General features: G+C 47.2%; 1 long non-coding RNA gene across 3 annotated transcripts in view; it reads left to right on the plus strand.

Annotated features, from left to right (window-relative positions):
- Positions 1-20081, plus strand: part of LOC143690472 (uncharacterized) — a 120756-nt gene that overhangs the window by 93661 nt on the left and 7014 nt on the right. Inside the window, exon 5 of one of the 3 annotated variants that reach the window (XR_013179148.1) lies at positions 9531-9671. The exons of the other annotated variants lie outside the window; for them this stretch is intronic. This is a non-coding gene — a long non-coding RNA (uncharacterized LOC143690472). Of the gene's footprint in view, positions 1-9530; positions 9672-20081 lie in introns of those variants that run through there. 3 annotated transcript variants of the gene reach the window in all.

The raw sequence follows: 20081 nt of genomic DNA on the forward strand, positions 1-20081 counted from the left end.
CCTTGGTGTAGGAACAGGTTTGGGGTGAGGGGGTGAATGGGGAAATCAGTTTTACAGTTTGAACTAAAGAGCGAGTGGAGATGTCCAATGTTTAGTTGAGTATAAGGGGTTGGCGCTCTGGAGAGTCAACCTTCAGGGAATGGGAGCTGTTTTCACACGTACATCACACTCGGTTTGATCCTGAGCTCCAGCCACAGCTCTGAGAATCCAGCTCAGGCTTGTCTTAGTTTGGGTTCTCCCAGTTCTGAGATGAGAAGTTGAGCACTGGAAATGTACTTGGGAAGTGGAGATGACACACATGGGGAAAGGGGAAGTGAAACAGGGAAAGGAGGGAGCCAACAAAGTATGATTTTTAGCCTACAACCATGGTGGGTGATCAGAGTTTAATTCTGTGGGAAACTCTGGGAAACAGTGGAAAAAACTTGCCTCAGAACGATCCTACGGAAGAGGTGGGGGAGCTGGGTTTTTTATACATCAGCAACCTTAGGCATTAGGTGAAGGTATCACTGGAAACTGTTTACTTCTTGTCACATGTGTTCTGCTATGCACTGAAGGGTAGCTTTCCATAGTTTCCAGAAGAAGGGCCCTCAAGTACAGAGTTACAGCTACTAACAGATGGAAGTCACTGGAGCCCAGTGAAATATCCTAGTGTGTGGACAAGACATTGACGAGGTTGGCAGCAAAGTTTAATAATGCAATTTGTATAAACATGTAGATTCTTATCCCAACCTATCTGGAATCTGGTCCTCTATTTAGTATTATGTCATACTGGCAGAGTTAACTGCAACCTTCAAGTAAAACCTAGTTGAGATTAGAGCAGATTATAGTACAGGGAGTGGAATACAACAGCAACCAACCTGGGAGCCAGCAACTCCCCACCTCATCTATATGGGGTTCATTAATTTGCTAGAAATGAACAATTGTTGAGTATCTACTATGTGCCAGGCCTTATGCTAGGTGCTTTACATGCATCTCATTTAATCTTTATAATAAAAACTCTGTGAGATAGGTAGTGTTAGATCCATTTTATAGATGAGGTTTTAAACCTGGAGAGACTCAGTAATTTGCTCTTGTTGAAATAATTTGCAATTGGGAGAGCTAAGTTTCAACCCATTTTCTTTCCTCAACATTTTGATGCTTCCTTTGGCAGGTAAAAATTACAAGAGCAATCTTAAGTTCAAATATTTGGCTTACATTTGCATTCAACCTTTATTGAAGTTCCCAGGCCCATCCAATACTTGTTGTCTGGGCTTAATAAGTTCTAAATAATAATGATTTTCTACTGGATGAGTATAGATGCTACTGTCAGCTGAGGCCGATTTCTACCTAATTTGCAGGGAATTTGTGCTGCACAATGATGAGCTAAATATTTATGCAGGGAGGATGTATGTACAAATCACATTTCCATAAAAAACACAAGGCAAACCGGAGTTTCCTACAAAAAGTTTATTGATGGGAAAAGATGCTTTAGAGAACTAAATATTACTCAGGATTAACCAGCACTAAGAGTTAGCCATATTCTGGCAACTTGAGCATTTATACCAGGGGGTGTCTTTATTAAAAGTTTTTAAGAACTGCTGGAGGAGAAATTGTTTTTGTTCTTTTATGTACAAGGAAAAATCTTGAGAATATGGAACTGCTCAATATCTAAATGGCCAATCTATTGGTGCCTTGCTGCTTCTCTCTGAACCTCAGTTTCTCAAGCTGTCATTTTCTGGTTTGCATTAGATGTTCCTTAGCACTCTGTCTTATAATTCTGTGTGTCATAAGTATGCCCCTTTGTCTTTTTATTTCACTGAAAGTGAGCTATTGACCTGAGACTACTAGCTTTCCTATTGAGGGAAAGGAGCCAACATTTAGAACACCTACTGTGTATCAGGCACCTGCTAGGTGCTTTATGTAAATCAACTCACTCCTCAAAGCAGCTCTATGGTATAAGTTTTATTTCCATTTTACAGCTAACAAACAACAAGTTAAGAAACAACTGCTACTTTTTGTGCCATGCTCAAGTCCTTCCCATCCACACCTGAATAAGTTCAGCAGAAAGTTTTACTGCCTTGCTGGTGTAGGAAGCAGCACTGTGTGTTGGCTTTCTCTCTCATCTTTGTTCCCTTGAGTCCTTTAGCTAGATCCCCAATCAAGCTTTGCTTCTGCCTGGGTACATGGCATATGACTGGAGATGCAGGTCCAGGACCCAGCAATACGAGTCTCTACTTGTGTGAACTTGAGTCATTCATTTGACTTCTCTGAGCCTCCTTTTCTCTTTTGTAAAACGGAGATGATTTTACAAATTTTGTTTAAGAATTTTCTAGTTGGTTAAACACCATTACATTGAGATTAATTGCATACTGACCCTGGGAATGACCTCAGTTGTTTTGAATGAATCTACTTGTGACCTTTAGAGTCCCTGGTTTAAAGGTACCCCCCAGCATTGTTACAGAGGGGTGTCAGAGCCAGTTGGTCCATTACTGTCACAATTCAGGTACCCTTATTGAGCAAATAGGTGAGCAACTTCCTTCAGCTCTTGCTTTAAGAATCATATATTATCTCCCTTTCATGACTGGTTTCTTTTATTGAGCACAATGTTTTTAAAGTTTCAAGGTTCATCCATGTTGTAGCATGTATCAGTATGTCATTCATTTTATGGGTGAGTAAAATTCCATTGTATGGATAGACCACATTTTTTAATCCATTCATCAGTAGTTGGACTGTGGGTTGTTTTCAATTTTTGACTATTATGAGTGATGCTGCTATCAACATTCATGTGTAAGTTTTTTTTGGTATATATTTTCATTTCTCTTGGGTATATACCCAGGAGTAGAATTTTTGGGTCATATGGAAGCTCTGTTTCCCACAATGGCTGCACAGCTTTACAATCACATCTCCAGAAACCCTTTCAGGGCTTTTTGTTGGTTGAAATGGGTTCACAGATGCTGAGAATTTATTTGAGTTTCAAGCCCAATTTGGTTCAAAATCTCTGAAGCACACTCAGATTGGATTATGGAATTGGATTTAGCATTGGAAGAAAAGGCCTTCTAAAGTCTGTGATGTTGCATCCTAAATATCCTGCAATAAAATTCTAAATTTAGTTCAGTCTTGGATTTGAGTTACTGAAGAAGAGCTGTGATCTAGCACAGGAAGAATGGTTTAGAATAGCAACTCTTTTGCTTTGAGTTTCCTTAGGGGGCCCTTAGACAAGGATTTGAGTACAAGCAATTCCTTGGAAGGTGATCTCAGACACACCCATAGAGGAGTGGTAGAAGTGAGACAGAGAGGAAAAGGGAGCCCCAACAGGGTGTGCTATCCAGCAGGTAAATGGTGCTCAATTTACCGGAGTACTTTGGGATCCAGTGTAGAACATGCCTTGGCGATATCCCAATTGATAGGAAAGGAAGATGGGGCATTTACCTGCCAATTCTTAGTTGTCCATTAGTTGAGGACTGCTTCCAGAGGCATCCACTTCCTGGGCCTTTTGGCTTGCCCTGCACCTGGGCTGAGCCCGTGCCCACAGCCACAGGTGGACTATGACAAGGTTTGCCCCTAGCAGCCCTCAGCGGGCAGAGGTCAGTGCCTTGGGGCCCTGGGCAGGGATCACCAGCCACAGGGACCAGTCCAAGCTGGCAATTGAACTCACCAGTGACGATCTTCACTTACTCTTAAAGAGATCTGACCAATACAGCATGTAAAGCTCTCTCTGTTGACTTAAAGGAATCAAAAGTAGGACAAACAATACTTTTCTTTAAACCCCTCCCTGAAGTAGGAACCACAAAGCTTCCTGGACATGAGAAATGTGTATATATATTGAATTTTAAATTGAAGTTAGAGGCATTTCTCTAAGAGGGAAAAGAATGGGGCAATTGAAAGACACTTGCTGAAGTAATCAGAATCAAGAGGCAGGAATAGAAATGGAAATCAGAATCTGCCTTGAGACATCTTAGCTGGATAATCAAGGTTTAGGAACTGGGCCAGTTCTCCTGCAGATCAGAGCACTGGGCACCACACAGCTGGAAGCACATGTTTATCTTTAGGCCCCATGAAGAAAAGGCCTGTGAAACAGCAGCTTCTAAATTCCCCCGGGGGACCAGTCAGCCACGTGACAAAAGGGCAAGTCTGGAGTTTCACCCTGGAATCTTAACAAATATCCCAGGTGACTGTAAGACAGGTTTGGGGACCTCTGAGAGGAGAGAGTTAAGATATTTTTGAAAAGAGATGGGAAAATGGACAGCCGGTGGGCCTCCTTCTTAGCCCACTAGCAGCCCTTCTTTGATCTCACTGGCTCGTGCCTGGTAGCCAGAGGCTGTTTTGTTCTGCCCTTGGCTAAGTATCTGGCAGGAATGTCCATTGGGGTTGGATTTTCATCCCCGGGGAACCTCTGTCCTCTCAAACCTGTGTGGTCTTCTCAGAAGGCACGACATCAAACAAACCAAGCAGACCAGCAAATAATCAACTCAGCCAACAAAAAGCCGAGTCTAGTCAGCCGAAGGGGATACAGGAGGAATTGCTCTAACCTGGGTCTCTCTGAAACCTGAGTGGCCATTTAAATCCCCGTTTGGTTTGGCTTCCTCTCCTGGCCACCACATTTCTCATTCCTTCCTTTCTCCCCAGCTTCACAGTCCCCATTGTTGTCCAAATTGCCATCATCTCTCTGGAATCCTGTAGCAGCTCTTCATTTGCCTCTCTGCATTTACTTGGACCCTACTGTCATCTTTCCTCTACCCAGCCACCAGCCTCATGCTTTATAAACACACAGCTTAAAACTCTTTTGTGACTCCCTCCAACTTTCAGGATAGAGACCTCAATCCCCAGTCACTAGACCCAAGATGGGACAGCCCTACCTATCCTTCAGCTTTACCATGTGCACCTTCTCCTCTTCCATGTTCTTTCAGTTCCAGATGAGCCTTTGTTCCATCTTAGGACCCCAGGCTGTTCCCCCTCCCAGGAGTGCTCCCCCTGGCCTTCCTGAATGCTCCCCCTGGACTTCCTGAGTGTTCCCCCTGGCCTTCCCGAGTGCTCCCCCTGGCCTTCCCGAGTGCTCCCCCTGGCCTTCCTGAGTGCTCCCCCTGGACTTCCTGAGTGCTCCTCCTGGCCTTCCGGCTGTGCCCAACTAATTCCCCTTCCTCTAGCAGGCCCAGTCAATGCAGTTCCTAGGTAGGGCCTGGTTTTACTTTTTTCTCTCACAGGCTTTCCTAACACCCGGCTCTCCTTTATTGGACCAGCTATACATTTACAATTAATAACTTATGTATTGACCTATTTAGTGTCTACCTAGAATGTAAACTCCATGAGGGCAGGGGTTTTTGTTCTGTTTGTTCACTTCCGTATCCCCAGCACCCAGAGCGATGCTGGGCTTTTGGTAAAACTCTCTGTAAGTGTCAGGGGAACCTGAAGGGGGAAGAGGAAGAAGACAGGAGGGTGGACACCAGCGAGTTGGCATTAAGTCGCATCAGACAGGACGTTCTTGGGTTGCACTGCCCTTGGAGAGCTCTTGCTTCAGTGGGGGAGACCGTCCTGCCAATGTGTCACAGTGTGGCTTAACTTGATGGGAATAAACCCAGGGGGCTGCTTGAGTGGAGTCAAAGAAGGGAGGATGGGTGAAATGGATTATGGGGAGGGTGTGGGGGCAATTTTGGAGCTGAAGAGAGCGCGGTTGTGGGGACATTATTTGGGGCTTCCCCAGCTCCTGCTGGCAGGCATGTGGTCCGAGAACTTAGAGGGAAGCCTGCAGAGGACTCACTCAAAGCTCAGCTTCAGTGCGTGCCTGGTATATGGGGTCTCTATAGATGGTGGAAGCCCTTTGCTCCCTGGTTTTTGGGGTTCGCCATTGCATCCCCAGGTGGTTGGCTTTTCTCATGGGCTAAAATATTGTATATCTGTATGAGGCTCCTACTCGAGAAAACAATTCCCCTATCTTCCAAGGCATTCAGATCTTAATTTCTGGAGAGCTGGAATTTATTTCCGAGGTTCTTCGGTGGGCAGACCCTGCTGTTCACAGAGCCCCCAGGGCCCCCTTCCCAGTGGGCTGGCTTTGCAGAGGAATCTTTCTGTTGACTCTCTTTGTGTCTCATCTCCCTGCATTTCAGGGTATTTCAGCACATTGTCAGGCTGTTTGGGTTTGGACAGCAAAGCAGTAAAATATGTTTTCAACGGAGATGAGGGGTGGGAGGGAATCACACACCCCACCCCACCAGAGCCTTCTTGGGAAGGGGCCATAGGCATGACTCTATCTCCAGATTGGAGCTGGAGCGAGAAACAGAGCCCGGATGCCCGGTGCTGGCAAGAAACCACCAGCTCCCAGAGCCCCGCCTAATGCGGTTCCTCAACCAAAGATTCCTTTGGCATCATAGAGTATTTGCCTGCCTCTACAGACATCTCCAACCTTCCCCCCCTCCCAGCAAGCGGGTTTGAATCAATGATCTTTGATTGATTTAATAACCCCTCAAGCACAGCATAAGAAGGTGAAAACAGGAGGGAAAGCACGAATGAGAAAACCGGAAGATTTCACTCTATTAAAATGTTCAGGGTGGTATAACAGAAATGTGGTGGGTTAAGTCATTAAGAGATTAGTTTGCATTTTGTTGATGCTACTACAGCAGAATCAGAGAGACAGACAGCAATCTGTTGTGATTTTTAGTGGTTTTCTTCCTGTGTACTCTCTTCCCAAGAAAGCGTCCCCTGCCCTCCAGTGGGGGAGGGAGGCAGACCTGGGCTATAGCTCAGGTGAGTGAAGAAATGAAGGAGCAAACACCTTCTCTGTCGTTCCTCCTAGGCTCTGTCAGCTCTTCGCTTCCAACTCACAGCCTTCTGACCTCGCTGTGCCTTAGTTTTCTCATCTTTGAAGTGGGGACAGTTACAGTGCCTGCCTCCGCCGTTGTGAGGTTGGGAAGAGAGGGGCTTACGTAGGTTCAGCACTGAAGGCAGTGTCTCCTGTAGAGTAGAAAGCCCTCGCTCGGTGCTATGTGTTATTATTACAGATGTACCAAGTCAGAGCGGGAGAGAAACCTGAAGCGTGTGTGGCTTGGGAGTCTCCAGGGAAACAGAAGGAGATCTATTTCAAGGTTGGTTTACACGACTTTGGGGGCTAGCAAGTCTGGACTCTGCAGGGCAGGCCAGCAGGTGGGAATCTCGGTTTTGCTCTTCAGACCTTGCCACCGGCTGGATGAGGCCCGTCCATGTTATCTCCTTGACGTGAAGGGCTGAGAGCAGGTGTTAGCCATGTCTACAGCTACCCCCCAGCAACACCCAGGCTAGTGTCTGAGTCTAACATAATCTGCCATCCCAGCACACACATGCATGCACACACACACATGCACACACATGCATGCACGTGCACATGCACACACGCGCGCACACACACACACACCTGCTGTCCTTTATCTAGCCAACCCCAGAAGCGCAGGCCTCCCTGCCGGGGTGGGAGATGCTGGTTCCCCCATGCTCCTCTTCTCTTTTCAGGCCCCCATCCTCTTAAAGTGTCCTACCTCCCCTCCACCTCTGACCTCTGATGGGCAGCTCTCCTTCTTGCTTATTTCTCCTCTGGGTAGGGGCATGGCAGGGGGAAGGCAGGTTCTTTTGGGTTCTTGGGGTGGCAGAGCAAGGAAAGCCAAAGGAGAAGTCTGGACTCCCAAAGGCAGCTCGCTTCTGCTTTCTTCCTGGCTGACTCTGGTTATTAAAGAGGAAACAAACTCAGCCATCGCCCACTGCCAGGGTGAATCAGACGCCCATACTCACGTGGCTTTTGCTAAGTCCTTACGCTGCAAGCTGTCTGCTTCTCAGCCTTGGAGTCCATTAGCAAGCTCCCTTTCGGTGCGGGGGTCCACTTCTAAAAACCTGATCACAATGGTTGGGGCAGGGGCCACCCTATCCCAGTGGCTGGTGACTGTCGCCCCCTCCCCGCCCCCTCCCCCCCTCCCCCCCTCCCCCCAGCCTTTAGCTGGGGCTTTTGGTTGGAAGGTGGGTGGCACAATGCATTTCTCTTCAGTTTCGAAGCCCGTCTTCCAACCTCCTCTTCCCCCAGTCACAGGCGGGTGACTCTTCAGCAAATTTCTCATCGCACGCTGTTTTTTCTTAAAACTGTGAAGGCTATGAAATATTTACAGATGAAATTGCATACTGTCTGGGAGAGGGGAGGGGTGGGGTCTAGTCGAAACAAAATTGGCCTTAAATTGATAATTGTTGAAGCTGGTGGGTGGATCCCCGGGGCTCGTTATATCATCCCGTCTGCTGTAGACTATGTTTGAAATGTTCCCTGATGAAAAAATTAAAAAAATAAAAAGAGGAAAAAAATCCCACATCCCTTTACAAAGTGCTGAAGTAAGCTTTCGAATGGTGTCCCAATAGAATATGCCCAAGGGTCCATAAATGTTTGATTAAAATTTCAGTTTTTAATATATTCTTAACACTTTAAGACCCAAGACAACAGGATGTTGTATTTTAGAACCGAGGTCGACAAACTCTTTCTAGAAAGGGCAAGAGAGTAAAGATTTTGGCTTTGCAGGCCACACAGTCTTGGCTGTAACAGAGTAGAAACAACCACAGACGCTTATGCAAACAAATACACACGGCTGTGTTCCAATGAATCTTTATTTATGGACACTGAAATGTGAATTTCATGTAATTTACATGTCACAAAATATTCCTCTTTTTTTCTTTTGATTTTTAAAAAAAATCATTAAAAAATGTAAATGCATTCTTAGCTTGCTGGCCTCGTACCAACACACAGTTGGCTGGATTTGGCCTGTGTGCTGTAGTTTGCCAAGCCCTGTTGTAGAAGATGGTTTAATAAGCTGGAGGTGACCAACAAGCTAATTTGGCCTTCCAGGGTTGAGTTGTTTCTGAGACTAACCTGGGGAATAAAATGTCTCTTGGCACCTCTGTACATGTTAACCAACCAAACAAAGCAAAACCAAGCCAAACCCAAGCCAACTACAATGAATACTGGTTGAACGGAAACAAAAAATTAAGATGTGACACGAGCAAAAAAATGGAAAGTCCCCTTCCTCATTGCTCATCCCCCAGCCCACTATCCGGGGGTCCCCAAATATACTTCTCCTTCCCTCCTCTTCCTCTCCAGAGGGCCAGGTAGATATCAGTGCTGGTGTGAGGACCTACAAAGAGAAAAAGAAACACTGACCACTTTCCTACATATAAAGAACTATATGCATCATGTTTTGATGATCAGCTCTTCCACTGGCAGGTGGAATTCTACTCCTAGCTGGTAAACTAAGTAAGAAGGTAATGGTTATATGTTTGAACTGATGTGTCAGTTGCTCTAAAAAATATATGGTTCATGATACTTGTGTGCAGGATTCTAATAGGGAATCCAAACTCTGGGCAGGGCTTTTTCCCTGCCTCAACTTCCCTGGCTTCTCTGGTCCCGTCTGGATTTCCAGAGTGGGGACTGAGTTATTTGGATGAGCTGTGAGTCTAAGGTCTTTCTTTATGTTTTCTCTCCCCTCTCTTCACTTTTCCTTTTGACTTTCTGAGAGTGGACACTAATTTGGCTCTTAGCTTCCTGTCTATTTTTTCCTTAGGGAATCAAACCAGGCTATTTTTGTTCACGCGACAGTGAAATAAATTGGAAGTAGAGAGGAAAAAAGCGTGAGAGAGAGAACATGCCCGCTGTTTCTGCTGAGGTCCTGCATTTTCCTTAGAAGGCACTTAGATGTTTCAGAATAAAGCCTAAGTGGTGTGTATGTGTTGCCTTTTTCTTTAGAACCAGAAGGGATGGACCTCAGGTCTAGCTGGTCCAAACTCCTCATTCTGTAGATGGGGAAACCGAGGCACATGGTGGTAGAGGTCAGGACATGGGCAAGGATGGGTGTGAACAATGGAGAGATAGGTTTTGGGGTTGGTGAGCAGTTTGGCATGGGTGGAGTCTGGAATGGACGAGGGTATGTAATGGATAAGAAATGAGGAGGGTGGAGGTCAGGCCAAGAGGGTCCTTGAATGCCTACCTTGAGACTTGGCATCCTCTTGTGGGTGGTGAAAGACCACTGAAGGGTTCTGAGCAGGGAACCATTGCATTCAGATATGTTTCAGGAAGATGGATCTATGGAAGGGGGGCTGTGATGCGAGGCTGGTAGGCCCTGGGGGGTGGGGGTGGGGAGGAAGGATGGACAGCTGCTGTAGATGTTTGGTGGTGGGTGGAAGGAGTGAGCAGAGCTAGCGGCTTGGAGCCAACGCAGAAACTTTTGTCCAGATGGAGAGATGAGCACATTTGAAGGTTGGCACGAAGGAATCTGTGCAGGGGGAGAGATGAAGATGGAGAGGATTTCCCCGATGGAGGGAGAACTTGGAGGTGCTGACCAGAGCCAGGTGAGGGAGAGGGAAGGACTGAGAGGGCAGGCATTGGCTTTGGCAGCTGGGCCCAGGCACAAGGGCTGACCGGTGATAACCTTGCTGAGGGTTGAGGTTTGGGTGTCAGAGCCCCTGACCGTTAGAGGCATTGGTCACCAGAAGACAAGACCAGATGGGACAGCACTGGACTCCAGGGTTTCCAGGGTCCCCTCCACCATCACACCCTCAGTATCTTTGGCACTGGCTACTGCTTAATTGATGGTTGATGCCAGAAAATGGAAGACTTAATGACCAAAATGAAAAACTGTCTGCTGGATGTCTGGAAGCATTCTTTCGGCATCTCTGCATTTATTTTGATTTCTCTGGCCAGTTCTCTAACATAATATTGGGTGCCTTTCCAGTCTTATTTATTTTAGACCCTCTCCAATTTCTGACAATTAGTTTCTTGGCTATTAAGCTGGGGAGGGGGGAAGCAGGAATTCTGAACGGGCTTATTTATATCTCATTGGTTACATAAGTTCTCTCGTAAGTAAGCTGGAGGATCCCTGGAAGTGTCAGGGTGAAAGCTTAAATTGACTCATCAGTTTCTAATCTGTCTTCCTAGAAGGTCAGCCTGGAAGGAAATTGCATCTCTGTCGCCACCACTCTCACGTCACGGCTCTTCCACCACTTTTTCCTCCTTTCGGAGAATGAGGATCTCAGAACCACAGAGTTTCAGAACTCACATCCATGTGAGGGAGGAGCAGGGCAGAGGAGGGACGCATTCCAGGCAGAGAGTGAGTCTGGGCGAAGTAGCAGGTGGTCTTGCAGGCCTGGAGATGTGGTTCTGGTGGAGGTGGCAGCTCTGCCCTCCCATGACTGCTCAGAGCCCCAGGAGGCCTGTGGCTATAGAGCCAGCCACACCCCTGCTTCCCCTCGGCCACCTGGACAGGAGAAGGGGCTATTCAGGGTCAAGAGCACCTTGGCTTGATTCCCTGGCTCCCCCCTCCAGGGCTCACCCCATCCGGGTCTCCTCTTGCCCCTCCCCTCCACCCTCCCTCCACATCATGAGCTGATCCTTTGGGTCCAGGCACTCTTTCTCCCGCACACCTTCACTTATGGCCGTGCTCACCGCAGGGCTGCCCCAGCCTCCCTTCCAGCGCTAGTTCTTGAACCCGGGCTTCTCCAGCCCAGGCTTGTGGCAGTTCCCAGGACCTTGTCAAAAACACAGAAGTCTGCTGGCCCACGGCCTGGACCGACTGAATCTGAATGTGCTGAGGAGAGGTCTTGGCGTCTCTCTTTGCAGTAAGCTCCTTAAGTGATTCTGATGCCTCTGTATTTGGGAGCCGTGCAGGCGGTCCCTGCCCCCTGGAGAGCCGTCTAGCAGAGCCACGGTAGGAATTCAAAGCAGGTTATTCTTCCAATTGTTCCAGCCTGCAGCACTGCTGGCGACCCCTTTCAGGCTCTCCTGGACAGGAGTGGCTGCTTGACCTTCCAGAACTCAGCCTATCGCTGGCTCCACGAGAAGGGCCACCCTCTGAGGCTGTTCCCACTGCCAGGGGACTCTGTGCCCTGCATACCTGGGCAACTCCTCACCAACACTCTGTGTGTGGGGGCAGGTGGCAGGCAGCTTGCAGAATGCCCTGACCCCGAGGGAAGTTTTAAACCTTGAGCTTGTCTGGTCCCACAGCTGCCTTCCATGCCACCCTTGGTGCTGCTCCCAGGAGAGTTCCTCCTTGGAACACAGGATCACAGGGAATGCTGCTCCTGGAGCTGCCGCTGCTGCCCTGCTGGGATTTTCTTTGGCTGCTGCCAAGTCGGGGTTCCCAAAGCCAGAGCACAAACCCCAGCTTTACTTACCCAGCTGTATGCTGTTAGGCATGTAATTGGGCTTACCTGGGGCTGCTTTCCTCACTTTCTAAGGAGCAATAATATAGTAGGCCAAGAGAGAATAAAGTGGAAAAGGAGAGATGAGAACATTTATTGGGTTCTCTGTGCCAGGCATGGTGCTTGCAGCTCGTTACCGCTGATAAACCTCACAAACAATACTGAGAGAGGAGCAAACTCCCCAATTTGCAGATGGTTGAGACTCAGAGAGGTTAATTAACTGACCTCTGTTTGCACAGCAAGGACTCTGCTGACTTGGAAAATGAATCCTAATTTTCTGACTGCCAAGTGCTTGACCCCTCCTTGTATTCGTTTTCTATGGCTGCTGTAACAAATTACCATGAATTTAGTGGGCTTAAACCAACGCAAATTTATTATCTTATGTTTCTGGAGGTCAAAATTCTGACCAGGGTCTCACCGGGCTAAAATCAAAGTGTCAGTGGGGTGCTTTCCTCTCTGGAGGTTCTAGGGGAGGGTTCATTTCCCAGCTGCTTCCTACTTCCAGCGGCTGTCTGCAGTCCGTGGCTCCTGGAGGAGTCCTTCTCACCCCGCCTTCCCTCCTGGTCCCCTGGCCAGAGTTAGGAGAGGTTCTCTGCTTATGTGGATGCAGATTAGATTGAGCCCCACCAGGGTAATCTTCCTGCTTCCAGGTCCCCATCCTTGATCATAGCTGCAAAGTCCTTTTGCATGTTCCCAGGTCCCAGAGCTTAGGGTGAGGACATGTGGGGGGTGAGTGGCACGCTGCCTGCTGCACCCTGCTACAATGATTTTGCATTCCTGACCCAATAGACTCAAAGCCAGATTCTTGCAAAAGATTTGGTTTCTTGATGGGGTTCAGAAGTGTTTTTACACTTCTTAAAGAAGCCATGCTTTTCTGTTGTGTTTGTGTGTGTTTATGAAAATCTGTTGATTTATAGTAGTAGCTGGGACATCTTGGATGGATATCATGAATTCTGTGCCAGAATTATGTGTCATTAACCACATTCCTGATAATTCTTCTAGCCTGGAAAGAGGGAGGCTGGTGTTATAGCAGGCTAAAGGACTGCATGGGCAAGCTTGAAACTAAATTATTTAGTCTAACCCTTTTATTTGATACATCACGGACTTTGAGAATCAGTAGACAGCCTCCTCTCTAAGTACCCTGATGTCTTCCAGCCTGACTGAAATGCTTTCAGTGATGAGAAGCTCACTACTTATCACAGCAGCTTCCTCCAAGGTGGACTATTGATTTGCTTAGGACATTTCTATTTTCCTGCAGTTGTAATGTCCTCTCTGTAGCTTATACCCACAGACCCAGCTCTGTCCTCTGGGGTGCAAGGAGGTGAGATGGAAAGCTTGTCTCCGTGTGTCCCTTTTCCCTGAAGCTAAATGGTCCTGTTATCTTGCAGGCTCCCGCAGCCTGCTCACTCTCCTTAGGCACACAGATTTATTCTCATCCCTCTTAAACCTGGCCCCCTCCCGGCATCCCAGTGCCCCCCCACCTCCCTGGTCAGGGTTCCTCTAACACAGGCCCCTCTGTCCTGTACTCCCCTGTAGTCCCTCAGCCCAGAAGGAGGAAGCACTGCCCTGGAAGCAGCTCGGACCTGTTCATCTTCTCTACAAGGGGACAGGCACCCAGGCATTAGAGTGTCCCTGCCAACCTCCCCTCCTTTCCTGAGGGGTTGCTCCTTACACGGACCCCCAGGCCCCAGGAGTCAAGGATAGAGAAGGTGATTTCCTGCTAAAGCAGGATGAAAACAAAACGCAATTTAGGTTCTCAGCGGGCGGCCTACTCGATAACCTGTGGCCAAGCTTGGGCAGCATTCTTTGCTTCTCCAGGAAGTTGTATCCTAATTTTAGTGTCCTGTGTATTAATTTTCTCAACCATCTCTGACCCTGGCAGCCCCTCTGGTTCGCCTGGTCTCTAACCGAGTGTAGTGGATTTAATAAGGCCAGCAGGAGGTCCCTCTGGTAAATGGCGTGGATCCAGCCAATCTCTGGGAAGGCTCCTGGATGCTTGGGGCCCAGGGGTGAGGTGATGGTTCCCAGACATCCTCTCCCTCAGTCTGGCAGGGGCCTTGCCTCAAGCAGGCAGCTGGTGGCTGAGGAGGGTTTTATCGAGCACCGGTGGCTTGAAGTTCCCGCCCCACCCCGCAGAGGGACACCTAGTGACCATTTCTACAGGGTGCAGGGTTTGAAGCTCACTGTGATCTGGAGGTCTGAGCTATGTTCCAAGAGGGGCAAAGTTAGCCCCTTGCTGTGGGTTCAGCACAGATAGTGTCTCAAGCCAGGAATTGATGATAGAAGTTGAGAAAGTCCAGAGCAGAAAGCAAACACAACCCTCTGAGTGGCTGAGCTAGGACACTGGGAGCCCACAGGACAGAAGGACAGAAGGACAGAAGGTGGGGTCTAGAAGGGAGGGTCACAGGATGGACCCTTATCATTGACAGTTAGCTTCTTTCTATGTTCAGTGCTAGAAACCAGCACTAGTTGTCTTGGTTACAGAGCCCGTTTTCCTGCAAGAGCAAAGGGCAGATGTATTAATGCAGGTTTGGGTCAAATGTAGGAGATGTGAAGGACGGTGAGGGACTCAGCTAGCTGAGGGTGGGGTGTTTTTGACCTTGCTGAGGCAGGTGGCTTACAGGGAGTGGGGAGGGCCAGGAATGTGCACACAATTGGATATCTCTACTCCTTGCCCCTCTTGGGCTGAATCACAGCTCTCAGCCCATTCCGAGCAGCACTGAGCACTGATGAGTTGGATTCTGAGGTTCTGGAGTCTCTGGGCTGAGATCACATGCATGTCAAGGCTTCCTGAGCTGCACATGCTGACCAGATAAGTCGTGGCTGCCGAGGTTGTGACCCTGGGGAAGGCTCTGTGGTGTGAAGCCTGAAATTAAGGTTCAGTATTATGAGCTGCCTTGAGATCTGGTAAAACTAGGAGGGCCTCAAATGGTCTAACCAAGTTCACCTCCCCTCTCGGTTCCTGTGGATAAGTACCCCCAGCCAAACAACCTTCCTTATTAGGGGAATAGGCAAACCTCTGGCTTATCCCTGAGCAGTGTGCTTCAGTTCCCTGCCAGCCTGTGGAATTATTCAAACAAGCCAATCACATCTCTCATGGGTTGAATTATGAACCTCAGAAAGAAACATGTTCTTAATCCATCCCCTTGGTGGGAACCTATTGTAAATAGGGCCTTTGGAGATATTATTTTTAGCTAAGGTACGGCCCAACTGAATGAAGTTGGGTTTTAATCCCCATGACAGGAGTCCCTTATGAGCAGAATGAAATTCAGACACAGAGAGAGAAAACCACCAGGAGAACCTGGAGGTAGAAGGAGACATCGCATGCACTTTGCCATGTAATAGAAGAGCCAAGGACCCAAGATCACTGGTAGCCAATCTCAGAATGCCACAGTCCTTGGGGTGTAAGTATCGCCTTATTGATAGCATGACTTTGGACTTCTCTTCACTTCAAAACTGTGATCCAATAAGTTCCCATTGTTTAAGCCAACCCATTATATGGTATTTGTTTAGGCAACTGGGAAAGATAACATCTTCCTGTGGGAAACAGGAAACACCCTGCCCTCTTGTTACTGCAAAACCTGCCTCTCGTGGCTCCTGGTTGCCCATTCTGCTCCTGAGTGCAGACCTCAGGAGGCCATGCATGACACGGGGTCCACTTCTCCTGGACAGGAAGTATAGGTGACGAATAAACTGCTGTTGATCTCGTCTGTCCAGTGTTGGGTGTGATGTGCTCAGCCATCCTGTAACCCTAGAGTGGGAATTCCTCCTTTGCTAATGGGGTGAAGAGGAAATTATTAAAATCTTGCAAGCATTGGGAACAACCAATTTAATAGGCTAGGCCCTTGATCTTGGGGTTTGCCCCAATGAAACTTATTCCTGCAAAGAAGAAGCTAAGCCTACTTATAATTATGCCTAAGAATCACCCCCAGAGAACCTCTTTGTTGCTCAGATGTGGCCTCTCTCTCTAAGCCAACTTGGCAGGTAAACTTACTACCCTGCCCCCTATGTGGGACATGACTCAGAGGGCAACATGGGACAGGATTCCTGGGATGAGCCAGGACCTGGTATCATGATATCGAGAAAGCCTTCTTGACCAAGAAGGGGAAGAGAAAGATGAGACCAAATAAAGTTTCAGTGGTTGAGAGATTTCAAACAGAGTCAAGAGGTTATCCTGTAGGTTATTCTTATGCAGTATATAGGTATCCCTTTTTAGTTTATGGTGTATTGGAGTGGCTAGAAGGAAGTACCTGAAGCTGTTGAGCTGTGTCCCAGTAGCCTTGATTCTTAAAGATGATTCTATAGCTATATAGCTTTTGTGACTGTGTGGTTGTGAAAACCATGTGACAGAGGCTCTCTTTATCTAGGATATGACAGATGAGTAAAAAAAAAAAATAAGGACAAAAAATAGGTGGGGGGAGAAGGGATAAAAAGTGTTGGGTAGATTGCAATACTAGTGGTCTATGAGGGGGAGGGGTAAGGGATATGTTTTTTTTCCTTCATTTCTTTTTTTTGGAGTGATATCAATGTTCTAAAAATGGTCACATATACAACTATGTGATGATAAGAAAATAGAACGTGGTGATGAAATATGTGATGATACTGTGAGCCCTGGACTGTATACTTTGGGTGGATTGCATGCTGTGTGAATATATCTCAATAAAATTGCGTTAAGAAACCCCCAAAACAGATTCTCTCCTCAGCTCTGTCAGGCAGCTCTCATTTGAGGTTCTCTGGAGAGTAGAGCTGCTTTTTCAGTTTAATTGAATGAATCCTTTAGAGTTCCTTAGACCAAGTTCCTCTTGGCTGGGTAGGAGGGCACTATCCACAGTCAAGCTTGGATGCTTTCCTCTTTTCTCTGAGGCTACTCCCTGTTCCTTCCATTGATTCAGAATACTAGGCCCCATGTCTCGGAGCCCTGCTTGCAATCCCCAAGTCCTCCTCCTCTTTTCTCTTTGGAGGCACTGATAAAACAAGATCTCAATGGCTGTCTTGGTGTGTCAGCATTCCCATGGTTAGGACATTTCCTTTCCAAATGAATGAATGAGTGTATGAATGAAAGCGAGTGAGTAAATGACTCTATGATGAGGGAATTTGGCTTGGTGTTCTCAAGAGGTATGTATTAGTTAGCTGCTGTAACAGAAGGCCCAGAAATAACATGGCTTAAAGAAAAATGAAGTTGTTGATCTCCCATACAATATTCAGAAATGATGTTCTAGGTCAGTAGGTAGCTCTGTTCCACACAGTTTCACAGGAGCCAAGGCTCATGGTGCCAGTTCTGTCTTCATGTGGTTTCCATGGCCACATTGGACATCACCACCCAGCCAGTAGAAGGGGAAAAACGGCCCAAATCCTGGACACCAGGATCATAAATTTCTTTGTAAATAGGTGAGACAGAAATAGCATATGTTGTCCTTTCATATGCCATTGCTGGAGCTTAGGCACTGGATACCACTGGATACCACCCAGCCAGTAGAAGGGGATAAACGGCCCAAATCCTGGACCACCAGGATCATAAATTTCTTTGTAAATAGGTGAGACAGAAACAGCCTATGTTATCCTTTCATATTCCATTGTTGGAGCTTAGGCACTGGATACACCTAGCCTCAAGGGAGGCTGGAAAATGCAGTCCATTTCAGGAACGCTGCATCTCAATCACAGCTACTATGGAATAAGGGGAGAAGAGATCTTGGTGTACAGCTAGAAGTTTCTTCCCTACCGAGAAACTTGGTGTAAATAAAGGAACTGGGAGTTAGAGACTATTGGCTGAAGTCCTAGCTTCCCCCCCTTGATAGCTGTATGCCTTTGGGCAGCACTTTTCTGCTCTGAGTTTCATTTCTCCATCTGTAGAATCAAGACGTCAATCCCTTTCTTTCTGCCTCACTGGGATGTTGTGAGGATCAAAATGAGATGACATAAACTCCCAATTGCTGGCTTGAATACAATATGCTCATGATCTTGGCCCCTTTTCACCTTAACATTCTGTACCCCGTGGACAGGGGGATCTCTGCATTGATATCTTGGCTGCCCACAAGGCTCATTTTTGCAAAGCTGGCTGTTTACTAGGAATCAGAGAATCACTGGGGATTGGGAGAGCAGTGACCTCAACTGCTCAGGACTTGGCAGCCAGTAGATTCCCTTGAATGCCTATAGCTTTAGGAATTACTCTCCTTTTCTGGTGAGAAATGGAAAGGATTCAGAAAGGAAGATTTGAATATATTTAGTGGAGGGGAAAAAGGAGTTGGACAGTCAAATGCTAGAGCTGGGATTTTCAACCTTGGATCCATGGACCTTTGGAGGATTCAACTTATGAACATGGGGTTGTGAACCCCTTAAAGTTGTAAAGCAAAATTTTATGAATTTGGTGCATATGGCTTTTCTCCCTCTGAAGAAGATGTTCCATCAAGTTTCCAGACTCCCAAAGGCAAGGCTACTTGGTGCCCTGAGAATGATAGGCAATCTCAATTTACACCGATACCCTCAGAGGACAAATGCTAACTGGCATTTGTTCAGAGAAGGCAACGCTGCTCAGAGGACAGGGAACACATTTTTTTTTTTTTTTTTTTTTTGGTATGGGCAGGCACCGGAAATCGAACCTGGGTCTCCAGCATGGCAGGTGAGAACTCTACCTGCTGAGCCACTGTGGCCCACCTGGGAACACATTTTTATGAAGAGAACATGTGGAGAGAAATTGGCATGTTCAATTTGGAGGTGAGAAGTTGGGGCATAACAACAGGACACAAATGCGGCCATCATATCTTTGTTCAGTGGTGTAGTTGCTTTAGTGTCCTGCCCACATCCCCTCCCTGTTTGTGGTTCCTGAATAGCCGGAGGCCTCCTATGGCAAGCTCCTGCAATGGCTTCAGAACTTCCTCTGGCTCCAGAAGCTGGCTGGAACATGCGGCAAGATGAAAATGCTGGGGAAATACACAGCTGGGGGAGTGCCTTCAACCAATGATGGATGGAAATTGGTGGATAATGCTCCAGCTTCCTGGCCCCATGGGTGGGAAACCCTGGAATATGCTCTATATTGATACTGAACTATAGAAATATTACGTGAGCCATGAATATAAGCCATGTGTACTTTAGAATTTTCTGACAGCTACATTAAAAAGTAAAAAGAAACAGGTGAAATTGATTTTAATAACATTTTGACCCAATATTTCTGAAATATTGTCATGTCAATATATAATATGAAAAAGCATTATTGAGATATTTTACATTTTTTTTTCTAAGCGTTTGAAATCTGGTGTACATTTTTTATGTTTGTGACTCATCTTAGTTTGGTCCAGCCACATTTCAGATGCTCAGTAGCCACACTTGGCTGGTGGCAACTGTATCGACAGTGCAATTCTATATTATCCCTCAGAAATTCCCTAGAGGGATAAGCTCCTCCTGCCCACAGTGGTAACCTGCTCGTTAATGCACCCCATATTGTCTTCCTTCCTGTCCCTGTCTCAGTTCCCCACTCCCCAACTGGGGGCTCTTAAAATCTCTTCCAAAATCAGAGTGTGCTCCTGGGCGTCCCTTCCTTAGACAGGGAGTCATGAGTCCAGGAGTGCTTCAGAGGGTGGCACTAAGAACCGTGGGTGACAGTACCAGGAGACTTGTTGGAGGAGCACCAGAGCTGTTCATTCATTCATTCATTCATTCAACTACGTGTTGAGCTCTTGTTATGTGTCACGTGTAATAGTAGGCACTGCACGAAAGGGCAACAGCTACTGCTTTCCCCATCACAAGGGGAGTCCAGACGGGACACAGAATGGGTGTCTGGTGGAACAGCTCCACCAGCACTTCATGAATCCAACTAGGGTTTTGATCATGTGCTGTCTGGCATCCTTTCCAGCCTCTAGTTGCTGCCTTCCATGATTCATCTGTTCCTCGATGAGGCTCCTCTCATTGTTAATTGCTTGTCTCCC

Source organism: Tamandua tetradactyla, chromosome 1, assembly GCF_023851605.1.
Source record: "Tamandua tetradactyla isolate mTamTet1 chromosome 1, mTamTet1.pri, whole genome shotgun sequence".
In the NCBI taxonomy this organism is placed as follows: domain Eukaryota; kingdom Metazoa; phylum Chordata; class Mammalia; order Pilosa; family Myrmecophagidae; genus Tamandua; species Tamandua tetradactyla.